Here is a 13,300-nt window from a genome sequence, read left to right on the forward strand (position 1 = left end):
TAGTCTTGGTCTTTCTCTTCGCATTGACACTGGAGAGTGTGTGTTACTCTTAGAAACAAGGCATCAATTCACTAATATCCTGGTCTGCCCTGCCCCAGCTGAAGAAGGTTAGCAGTCCAGCCTAGGCTATGCAGGGATATTTTGCTAAGCTCTCCCAAAGGTAATGTGCCCAACTCTGTATCCAATCCCTTTCATGTCGTTAATGGTGGGAATTTCAAGCTATATAGGAAAAAGGGCAAGACAAGAGAATAATGCCAGTTGGTAGCCAGTTGGTTGACATATGCTTGAAGCTAAACTCAGTCTCATTTTGAGAAAATTTAGGCAGACAACCAAGTTTGCTGATTCACTTTCTTTTCAGGAAACCTTTAGATTCTATTTCTCACCCTCTTCAGAGATTTGGATTCTGTCTCCATAATAAACCTTGAAATTTAAAAATAAATTCTGACCTCTTTCTTTCCCAATATCAAACATTTCTATATTTGGAAAATCCACATTTAGGACTGCATTTCCTTGTGATCAGCTGGCTGTTTTGTATGGCATAACCATAAATTTGAAGTTTAGTGAAAACTATGCCTCAATTTTCAAAAGCCCTGGAAAGTACATGATATGTTCAAGGTCACAATTTGCACTTAGCATTTCTGAAAATATCTGTGCATGCTGATTTATCACACAGGAAACCCCTCCCATGCAGAGAAGATTTTGCTCATTCCTATGTACACTTGGATAAAGATGTCTTTTTTTAATAATGGAATTCTTTTCCTTTGGAAAAAAAATGGTGTAGAAAAGAAGGAAACAATGGAATTTAATAGCTAAAGAGATTCTGAATTGGAAAAATGCAATGTGTACGCCAAAAAACAATTCCTCTCTTGTTCCTTGTCACTAGAAGTATGCATGTGTATACTAAATAAACTATTTACCATTGTTCTTCATTCCCTGGAAATAACATTTTTAATTCACTAAAGCTTTTCCAAATTAAGCAAAGGAAATCAGAAGATAAACTTATGACGACAGTTTCTGGGGAATAAATCTGAGGCCAAATGGATATAACTTGAGTAAAGTAAGGGTGGTGCAACTGACTAGTGAAATCAGAACAATTTAAGTGGCCAATAAGGATGAATCATAGAATAACACCGTCTTAGGTCTGAAGGGATTTTAAAGGTCATCTAGTCCAGCAATATGATTTACACCAAAGAAATTTTTGGCTCAGCAACATAAAACCAGTTGCACAGCTTGTTTTCTAGAATCAATCCCAATTATTCCAGCAAGATCAGATTTGCCTTGTACTTTTACTCTAGTCTCAATCACTATTAGAGATTTTTATACTGAAATCTATGAATGGGCCACAAGGGGAGTTTGTATAACAAATAACCACAGACTTGGTAGTGTAAAATAGCAGCCTTATTATTATGCTCACAAATTCTGTGAGTTAACAGTTTGGAAAGGACAAAGCAAATGACACCTTATCTCTTCACCACAGTGTCTGGGGTCTTAGTTAAGAAGGCTTGAAAGCTAAGTATGACTTGACACCTGGGGGTCAGAATGATCTGAATGTTCATTCACACACAACTAATGGTTGATTTTGGCTATAAGGTGAGATGTCCACTGGAGCTCTGGGCCAGAATATTTTCAATTTGTCTCCCTGTGTGGATACTAGATCTTCCTCACAACATGGTGCTGTGTTCCAAGAGCATTTCAAGAGCGCAAGTGGGTGCATCATCACATTTTATTACTTGACTTAAAAGTCATTTAGTATTACTTACCCTGCAGTCACAAGCCCACTTAGATTCAAGGTTAGGGTATGTATCTCCACTCCACTTCTTATGGGATAAGTATCACCACTACATTGTAAGGTGATCATGTGGAATGAAGGATACCATTGTGATCATTATTGGAAAATAAAATCTGATGCAGTCTACAAATCAAGTATTTTCATAAAATTTTCTAAAAATATTCTTTACAGGACAATTTCCAGCCCTGTTGATAATCAATATTTCAGAGCTATGGGAAACCATTGGTGAGAAAGGTGAAAGGAGCATATGTGATCATATCACCATTTTGAAAAGATCTTCTCAGGGCAACGGTGATTTGAGTGTAGTAATGGTAAATGTAGATAAGTCTGTCTGGAGGCTCTCCAGTGGTTTAGATGAGAAATGATGGCAACTTTAGACTAGGGTTGAAAGTAAATGGAGAAAACTACATGGATTTGGTAAATGTTTTAGAAATAAAATCCATAAGATTTGTCGATGGCTGGTATGAAGTTAAGTTGGTGAGGGAGATGATGCATCAAATGTCAACAGTGATTTCTGGTTTACTTGTTTGCACAGCATGGTGGGGGCAGAGCCGGTGGTGGTGCCATTCACAAAAATCATGGAGTAAGAGGTTTGAGGAAAGGTCATGGTTCAAGTTTAAAATTTGAGTTATTAAACTCATCTTTAAAATCTTTCTGAAATTCTTATTTCCATAAGGAGTACACAATTAGATAATAAGTGGTTGATTACATAATGTGTTGTTTTGGTGGCTATGCTATTTCTAAAAATAGGACCTGAGAGGAAAGTATTTTGAGTTTACATCTCAAGGTAAATGATCCCTCTAATTTCCCAAATTGAGCCCTTACATCTACATTATTTCATCTTGACCAAATACTATTAATTTTTCCAGTTTGTCTTGTATTTATTTCATAATTGATGGCTTTAAGTATCAGATTTAACTTGCACCTGTTGAAATCTTCTCAATATAAGTGAAGATGGTTTATCCAATGTAGCCAGAAAATCTGACTGGAGTGAACATTCAGAAAAGTCTATAGTGTCAGTTGTGGAAGGGACTGTCACATTGATGGCTTATCTAGTCACCCTGTCTGACTGAAGAAGAACATGCTTTGGGATAGAAGAAAAATGGAAAAGCAGAATAGCAGGATAAATAACTTGTAGGAAAGGGGAGATCAATCATGAGAGCCAACTGTATTCCAGCTGTTTCTTACTGCCACAGCTTTCTGAGAAAAAAAAAGAGGAGAGAGCTGAAAGAAGATGAAGAAATATTTCCTGGATTTAATTGCTTTGTTGGAAAAGGCATTTTAAGGGACATTATTTTTGCAGCTTACATTGCAGGTCTTCTTAAAATATAAGATTGTATTTAAATAAAGTGCAATTTTATATTCTAACGTGTTCTTTTGTCATTTTGCATTTAAGTTAATATTTAAGTATTAACTTAAAATACTAAAAAAAAAGAGAAAAGTGAGTACTTGGAAAAGTACTTTATATTTCTTAGCTTTGGCTTCTTAGAAAGCTAGTAATACTTCTCCCACGGAATTATGGTAAGGATTCGAAATGATAGATGTAAAGGATCTAAGCACAACACTGGAAACATTGTCTGAACTCAGTAAATGCTTATATATTACTTTTATTATCATTATTACTAATTCATTGCTATTGATAATTTAATGTGACATTTTGAGGACTAGATATAGGAGTTTTTAATAATTTTATAGCTTACTCAAAACAATATAACATTAAAGCAAGTTACAGAAAACCACTTGTGATGCTTTTTATCATCAACAATTAATGCATATTAAATACAATCTTTCCTTAGAAAACTTCTAAATCTTAAATATACAATAATTTAGAGCATAGAGTGCCTGCTCTTAATGCATTTATAAGCTATACATAGAAGGGTCATGTATTAGTGGAGAGTAGAAAAACATAATAACATCCACAAGATACTCAATTTAAAGTTATAATAAAAATTCCTGATCTATAGTAGGGAAAAGCAGACCTAGTGAGCTATGTGTTATGAAATGCAAAATTCAGCTTACTATTCTTGAGATAGAATCTCTTCAGAATCTCAAATATATACCCGAAAGAGCACGGATAGGATTCTATTGTACGGAAAGGCATTTGCTCTCTTAATTTTAATTTTAGGAATTAGGACAATTTAAAAATTTTAGTTTTCATTTCTTACAACAAATTGTTAAAACTAAGTGTCATTCTATCTTTAACTTTTATGTATAACTTTATCTTATCTGGTACATTTTTTATACCATTAGAACACTTATTTAAGTTATCTCTTCGTGAGCTTTTGGAAAGAAAGTATAGTAAATGTTCGAATGAGGATATATTTGAAATGTTCCCAGTTTTAACTATAATGCCTGGCTTATGGTATATGTTCAGTAAGTGTTTGTTAAATGAATCATTTATCTGTTTCCACATTGAAGCAAAACAAGAACTTAATGTTGACCAGTATTAACACAGTTTAACAGTCTGTCAAGCACAGTTCATCAGAGTCTGCTTATAAACTGGTGATAATATTCAATTATGTAGAAGATATAGTTTAACAATATGGTTCTTTTTGTGCTTTTTTTCTAGTGAAAGGAAGGTGAGAAAATCACAGTGCCCTGTGAAAATTTAGAAGGAAGTCGTAAAAGGTATTATTCAATTTGATTTATTATATTAATAACAGGATAATCAGATTAAAATAAGGATTCCTATGGCTATGAGATTTTTCTAAAAGGTTTCTGCAGGACTTAAAAGTAGTTAGACATGTTTATAAGTCTTGTGATACTGTCAAGAGAGAATTTTGGGAACCATGGTTGTTTTACCAAGTCTAAATTAGACCCAAGTCATATATAAATTCAGTAACAATGTTTGAAGATTAAATGAGTTATGATTTTTAGTCTTTGATCTGGCCTAAAATTCAATATGAGTTATACTGAGAGCTATTATAGGTAATAAAATGTTTTTTTAAAGATTTTATTTTATTTATTTCTCCCCCCTTCTTCCCCTGCCCCAGTTGTCTGTTCTCTGTGTCCATTTGCTGCATGTTCTTCTTTGTCTGCTTCTGTTGCTGTCAGCGGCACGGGAATCTGTGTCTCCTTTTGCTGCATCAGCTCTCCGTGTGTGCAGTGCCATTCCTGGGCAGGCTGCACTTTTTTTCACACTGGGCGCCTCCCCTTACAGGGCGCACTCCCTGCACGTGGGGCTCCCCTACACGGGGGACACCGCTGAGTGGCACGACACTCCTTGCGCGCATCAGCACTGTGCATGGGCCAGCTCCACAGGGGTTTGAACCGTGGACCTCCCATGTGGTAGGCGGATGCCCTATCCACTGGGCCAAGTACACGTCCCACAATAAAATATTATAGCCATGTTTAAAGAAACTTCTAATACTTTAATATTAAAGACACTCAGAAAAAGGTGTTCCTGAAGACAGTTACATTATAACTGAACAAGAAAATCTAGTAAGAGTAAAATTTGAAAGATTAATATGCTGTAGTCACTTTTCTTTTAGAGAAGACCTGTGTTTAGGCCCACCCTTTTCTGAGGGAATGCTATCACATAATATAAATATGTCTATTAGAGAAGTATGATTATGGCGTAGCATGATAGCCTGCCTAATATTGTGTGTCAGTCAGATTGTGAGGTCCTGAGGGAACTGGGCATTGGCTCTGACTGAGTCGTCCTTGAATCTTCCTCAGTCCCTGACAGTGACAAATAAGCTTATTTACAGAGGACAGTTAGTATGCTTCTTGACGGGACTGGACGTATTTTCACTGGGGGTAACAATCGCCCTTTCCTCATTCGCCCCTATCCCCTGTATTCCAGGAGTTAAGACCCTGGAAGTACATCTCCCAAAACCCCTTGCCAGCAGGATTTCACTTCAGACCCTGCAGCCCAGAGATGTCTGCACGAAGTGTGGAGACTGAGGCGAAGCGGCACAGTTACTGCAGCTCTGGCCTATCAGTGCTGCGGGCGGCTTAGATTTTGGCTGTGGTTTCCTGTGTTTTCTAAACGCTACCCTGGCTTTTCTGAGCAACTTATTACCTATGTTACATTGATTATTGCAGACAATAAACTGGTTTGGTGTTGCTGACCAGTCTATGACTTAACATACTGAGTCAAGTACCTGAATAAGATCACTTCAAAATGACTCTTTACTTAGAGATGAACCAGGAAAATGAAGAATGGGTATAAAGTAAGGCAACCTGGGTTGGCTACCCAAATCTGCAGCCGTATAATCATGAGTCAAAAATGACACTCTTCACAGCTGTTATTCTAGTTGTTAAATGTAGACGCTCACAAAATTTGCACTGAATTCATTGAGCTGCCATGAAGATTAATGTATATAATAACAGAAATGTGAAACTAGAAATTTAAACTGCCCTCATATTGACCTACCACATTTATAAGTTTAGAATAACTGTCTCTCTTGTTTCTCTCATTTTAAATATTGTGGTTATATCCTAGACTACCTCAATCAATTCCCTAAAAAATGAATATGCTCCATTTGAAAAAATATTACTTTGACTACTAAAACTCAATTACAATTACCGCATAATAATCAAAATTCTATAGACTTAAACATCCTTGCAGATTTCTCTTAATATTAAAAATTTACAATATCATCAAGCTCCTACCTCAACTCAAAAAGTCTATTCTCAAACCCTTTTGCCCTTATCAGCCATTCCATTTCTATTGGAAGCATAGAAACTACATTTTACCCATATCTTCTTTCTTCACAATTTTCTCAACTTTCTATACTAATTTTTTCATTGCTTCTCTATAAGATTCATAGTAACTGCCTTCACCTTTATGTTATTTTTCAGATAATCGCATGTGTTCAATATCTTCAACATCATCCTCTCTCCCTAACTCCATCACTGTAGTCTGCTTACTATATCCTTTTCAATTATCTATAAGAAATGTTCAGATTTCAATATAGTGTATTCATAGTATTTTTGTTATATATTAGTATATGATATATTTTTCTGATCAAATAAACTGGCCTTATTTTATCCTTGAAAATCTCTGAAAATAATCTACCCAGAAGTGATAGGACATGTAAAAAAAGCCCTGATCTGAAGTTAAGAGCTCTGCATTCTAGTCCTACTTGTATCACTGTGGGTCTTGGATAAATTGCTAACTGCTTTGCCATCTGAAGAACTAAGCCATTAGACAGTATGAACTCTACAGCTACTTCCAAATGTGAATTTTTTAAACTTAAGTATTCATTGAACATCATAGAGAATTGCAAGATTCTGTACTAAACACTGGTAAAATTTTTAAAAATAATGCAGGCAAGGGCAAGATGGCTTCAGATTAAGTGCACCCACATCATCTCTCTTGCAGAGAGCAGCTGGGTGGGGCAAAATCCTGCCTGAGTGAGCTGTTTTGGGAACACACAAAGCGGGAAGCTTCAGGGAATCGATCTGGAGAGAGCATGACAAAAAGAGCGGTTGCTCAAGGTAAAACCATGAGTGTCTGGGGCTGGAGGCTGGAGTTGTGGGGCGGCTGAGCCCCACCCTCAGGGCAGGAAGCTGCTGCGATCCCCAGTTCCTGCTGATCACCCAGCTTGTGGAGGGGTACCCTGAGAGTGGGAGGGTTCTGAGGAAGGAGGGAGAGGGACCTCCCATGTGCGGGTTTGATTGACTGGACCCCCTTTTTTTGAGCTTTGAGGAGCATAACAGCTGGCTTGAGAAACCAGAAAGAGGGGAGAAGTGTATCTGCTGAGGCAGCCTGATTTAACTAACCACCTTGGGATAGGGAACATTGGCCTGGGAGAAGGTGGAGTCAGGCAACTAACTAGTCCTGTGCAACTACCCTAAGGGAAGGGGATAGTAGGAAGGGCTTAATAAGTTTCCAAGAGCATATTTAGGGTTCCCTGCCAGGAGTGGCTGTTCTTGAAGTGACAGAGAGCTTTTTTTTTTCTGCAGTGAGTTCAGTCACCAGGGTCCAATTTGAATTTCAGAAGGGCCCTCTCACACAGGCTGTTGCCAGTCCTGCTCCTGGGAGAGAAAGCAGTTAGAATAAAAAGGGGGAAGGACAGATTCCTAATCAGCAGATTATCCAACTGCAAAGAGTCAATCCTGCCCAGGAGAAAGGGACTCAGCTCACTTTCTGAAGAAGCTAATCAACCCAACAAGAAAATTAAGCTCAGTGGAGGAGCTACTGCCTTGCATATACAAGGTCTCTAGTTCATTTCCTCGCTGCTCTTAGAGTAATGACCTACTGGGATATTAAACAGCTAGCTGATACTTTAGGACAGGGAAAACATAGATATTATTCTTGTATTAGCTTCCCTTGAGTCTCTTATTTTTCCTAAAAAAAAAAAAAAGGTGACTTTTGTTTATAATTTAGCTTAGTTTACTCATTGAAACCCACTGCAAAATCTGTAGCAAGAAAGCTACAGGGCAACTGATGGATAAACACTGGCAGCCTGAGAATCTCCACAAGGGCTTAAGAGGAAAGGCTGTTTTTCCTTAGTGTTTGGTTGACTCCATTTTTGTGGGTTTGTCTGGGTTTTTGTTTTGTTTTGTTTTTTTGTCTTTCTTTCCACTTTATCCGCTCCCCCTTTATTTATTTATTTATTTTAATAATTAGGTGCTGCCAGCTTATTTCTTGTCTGCTGTGTTCCCTCTTCCTCAATTTCCACTTTACTGTGTGTGCCAATTTTGGTTACCAACACTCTTTTTCCTTCCTACATCTCTCTATCTTATGTTTTCTGTTGTTGCTCTTACATTCTACCTCTCTTTGTTTAGCCCCCAATTGTTCTGGCTTTTTATTTCTAACTCTTCTATTTTGTTTTCTATCTTTTATTGACTCTTTCTCTTTTTGTCCTTTCTTTTTTCTTTCACTCTCTCCTCATCACTCTGGCCTTTTTAATTCATACTATATACTTCTCCATATTCAGTCTCCCATTTCATTGTAGGTACTCCACTTTTTTATTCCTATAACTCTATAATGCTTACATGGGTTAAATATTCATTTTCCTAGGACCTATACGGTTCTTCTGCTAACTTTTATTATCAATATTACTATTATCCTTTTTCTGTTCTTACCTCTTTTGCTTTCCTTGGCCCTAATCTTTTTCCTTCAAGGGAACTTAGCTAACAACAAGGAAATAGAATAAGAAGAACAAAGTGTCAAAAAGAAAACTTAACACACACACAAAAACAGCAACTAAATAAAACCCTAGATGAGAAGGAGAAGCTAATCAACTGAACAAACCCATCAAGATAAAAAGATGACCAGACAGCAACAAAAAATTACAAACCATACTAAGAAACAGGAAGACATGGTCCAGTCCAATGAACAAACTGAAAACCAGGAAAAGAAGCAGAACATCGAACAACTAACCAAAGCTGTCCAAACAAATATCATGGACCAACTTAATGAAGTGAAGGAAAAGATTAAGGATATTAAGAAAACACTAGGAGACCATACTGCAGAAATTATAAACATGCATAAAAAGATAACTGATATGATGGTGATGAATGTCATAATCCAAGAAATCAAAAATACACTCTCAGCAAATAACAGCAGATTGGAACAGGCAGAGGAAAGAATTTGTGATGTGGAAGACAGTACATCTGAAATCAAATAGAACTAGTAGATAAAAAAGATAGAAAAAAATCCAGCAGGGACTTAGGGAAATGAATAACAAGACAAAATGCACAAACATACTTATTATAGGCATCCCAGAAGGAGAAGGGAAAGGGGACAGGAGGGGTGCTGGAGGAAATAATGGCAGAAAATTTCCCGACCCTATTGAGGGAGATGGATTTACGTAACCAGGAAGCTCAGCATACCCCAAATAGTATGAATCCCAACAGGCCTACTCCAAGACATGTTTGTCAAATTAACCAAACCTCAAAACAAAAAGAAAATACAGAAGGCAGAAAGAGAAAAGAGAACTATCACATACAAGGGAAGATCAATAAGATTAAGTTCTGATTTCTCATCTGAAACCATGGAGGCAAGAAGGCAAGAAGGCAAGGGTATGACATAGTCAAGGTACTAAAAGAAAAAAATTTCAAGCCAAGAATACTCTACCCAGCAAAGCTGGCCTTCAAAAATGATGGAGAGTTCAAAATATTCACAGATAAACAAAAACTGAGAATATGTCAATAAAAAACCCTGCCCTTCAAGAAATAATAGAGGGAGTTTTGCAGGTTGAAGGGAAAAAACAGGGAGAGAAAGTTAGAGGAGAGTGTTAGAACAACTAAAAAGGCAAAAAGAGAAATAAAAATAACATATGACATACATAAACCCAAAGAAAACATGGCTAGTGTAAATAATTCCTTAAGACTAGTAACACTGAATGTTAATGGATTAAACTCACTAGTCAAGAGACACAGATTAGCAGAATGGAAAAGGAAATATGACCCATCTATGTGCTGTCTAAAAGAAACCCATCTTAGACCCAGGGATTCAAGGAGGTTGAAAGCGAATGGCTCATAGCTCCATCACCGCCATTACAGCCGTGTCTGCTTAATTGACATGGTCTGATCTGGAAATATGGTCTCAATATGTGCCACCAGTGTTTCCATCAGTACACGAAGGATATAGGCTTCATCAGGTTGGACTAATCTTCCTTGAATGGACTGTCCAGAACATCTTCCCAACTAAAACTATGCTAGTTCTTTGTATATAAAATAAAACTAAAAAAACTGAGAAAAAAAAAAAAGAAAATGAATGGCTGGGAAAACAATCTTACAAGCAAACAATAACCAAAAAAAGGGCAGGAGTAGCTATACTAATACTGGACAAAATAGACTTTAAATGCAAAGCTATTGTGAGAGACAAAGATGAACACTATATAATAGTAAAATGAGTAATCTTTCAAGAAGAAAGAACAATCATAAACATTAATGCACCTAACCTGAGCACATCAAAATACATGAGGCAAACCCTGGAGAAACTAAGTGGAGAAATAGATACCTCTAAATTATCACGATTAGACATAACATCTTGACAGAGAATCAATAAAGAAAGACTTTGAGTAATACATTAAAGGATCTGGACCTAATAGACATATACAGAACACTACACCCAAATACAGCAGAATATACATTCTTCTCAAGCGCACATGGATCATTCTCTAAGATAGATGACATGCTTGGCCACAGAGAAAGTCTAAATTAATTCAGAAAGATTGAAATCATACAAAGAAATTTCTCTCACCCTGGTGAAGTGAAGCTAGAAGCCTGTAAGGGCCAGAGAACCAGATTAGGCACAAAGATATGGAAATTAAGCAACACACTCTTAGACAAACAGTGGGTCAAGGAGACATCTCAAAAGAAATCAGTAACTACCTTGGAACTAATGAAAATGACAACACAACATTTCAAAATTTATGAAATGAGGCAAAAGCTGTACTGAGGGGGAAATTCAGAGCCATAAATTCATATATCAAAAAAGAAGTAAGAGCTAAAATTAAAGACCTAACTGCACACTTGGAGGAATTAGTAAAAAGGCAACAAACTAACTCCAAAGGAAGCAGAAAGAAAGAAATAACAAAGATCAGAGCAGAACTAAATGAAATAGAAAATAAGAAATCACTAGAAAAAAATAAACAAAACCAAGAGCTGGTTCTTTGAGAAGATCAATAAAATCAACAAACCCTTAGCTAGACTAACAAAGAAAAAAAGAGAAGATGTGAACACACAAAATAAGAAATGAGGAAGGGGTAACACCACTGACCCAACAGAAATAAAGAGTATCATAAGAGGATACTTGGAAAAACTATACACCAACAAGAAGGACAATTTAGAGGAAATGGACAAATTCCTAGAAACACATAAGCAGCCTACATTGACTAAAGAAGAAATTGATGATCTCAACAGACCAATCTCAAGTAAAGAGATAGAATCAGTCATTAAAAACCTCCCAACTAAGAAGAGTCCAGGACCAGATGGCTTCACAGATGAATTCTACCAACATTCTGGAAAGAATTAATATCAATCTTGCTTAAACTGTTCCAAAAAATTGAAGTATATGGAACATTACCTAACTCCTTCTACGATGCTAACATTGCCCTAGTACCAAAGCCAAACAAAGACACCACAAGAAAGGGAAATTACAGACCAATCTCTCCAATTAACCTAGATGCTAAAATCCTCAACAAAATACTTGCTAATCGTATTCAACAACACATCAAACAAATTATACACTATGACCAAGTGGGTTTCATCCCAGGTATGCAATGATTGTTCAACATAAATCAACCAATCAATGTAATACAGCACATAAACATATCAAAAGAAAAAAATCATATGATCATATCTATCGATACGGAAAAAGCATTTGACAAAATACAACACCATTTCCTGATGAAAACACTGCAAAAGATAGGAAGAGAAGGAGACTTTCTGAATATGATAAAGGGTATATATGAAAAACTCACAGCTAACATCATATGCAATGTTGAAATCCTAAAAGCTTTCCCTCTAAGATAGCGAACAAGAAAAGGATACCCACTATCACCCTTCCTGTTTAACATAGTGTTAGAAGTGCTTGCTCGAGCACTGAGGCAAGGAAAAGATATAAAAGCCATCCAAATTTGATAGGAAGAAGTCAAAATTTCACTATTTACAGATGACATGATCCTATACTTAGAAAGCCCTGAGACATCTACAACAAAGCTTCTGGAACTTATAAATGAGTTCAGTAAAGTCGCAAGTTATAAGATCAATGCACAGAAATCAGTAGCACTTCTGTACAACAACCATGAGCAATTTGAGGAGAAAATCAAGAAAAAATACCATTTATAATAGTAAATTAAAAAATCAAATACCTAGGAATAAATTTAACTAAAGATGTAAATGACTTATACACAGAAAACTACACAACACTGTTAAAAGAAATCAAAGACTTAAATAAATGGAAGAATTTCCCCTGCTCACGGATAGGAAGACTAAATATCATTAAGATGTATATCCTATCCAAACTAATCTACAGATTTAATGCAATCCCAATAAAAATCAATGCAGCATTTTTCACTGAAATGGAAAAACTATGAAATTTTTTGGAAGGGAAAGAAGCCCTGAATAGCCAAAGATATATTGAAAAAATAAAATAAAATTGGAGGAATCACACTACCTGACCTTAAAACATACTACAAAGCTACAGTGGTCAAAACTCCATGGTATTGGTTCAAGGACAGACATACTGACCAATGGAACCAAATTGAGAACTCTGATACAGATCCTTGTATATACAGTTACCTGATATTGACAAGGCCTCCAAGCTCATTCAACTGGGAGAGAATGGCCTCTTCAATAAATGGTGCTTGGAGAACTGGATATCCATATGCAAAAGAATGAAAAAGGAATAACATCTCACCCCTTCCACAAAAATCAATTCAAGATGGATCAAAGATCTAAATATAAAAGCCAAAATCATAAAGACCTTGGAAGACGATGAAGGGAAGCATCTACAGGACCTTGTAATAGGAAATGGTTTCATGAACTTCACACCCAGAGCATGAACAGTGAAAGAAAAAAAAAAAGATAAGTGGGACCCCCTCAAAA

This window comes from Dasypus novemcinctus, chromosome 11, assembly GCF_030445035.2.
Source record: "Dasypus novemcinctus isolate mDasNov1 chromosome 11, mDasNov1.1.hap2, whole genome shotgun sequence".
Lineage (NCBI taxonomy): Eukaryota > Metazoa > Chordata > Mammalia > Cingulata > Dasypodidae > Dasypus > Dasypus novemcinctus.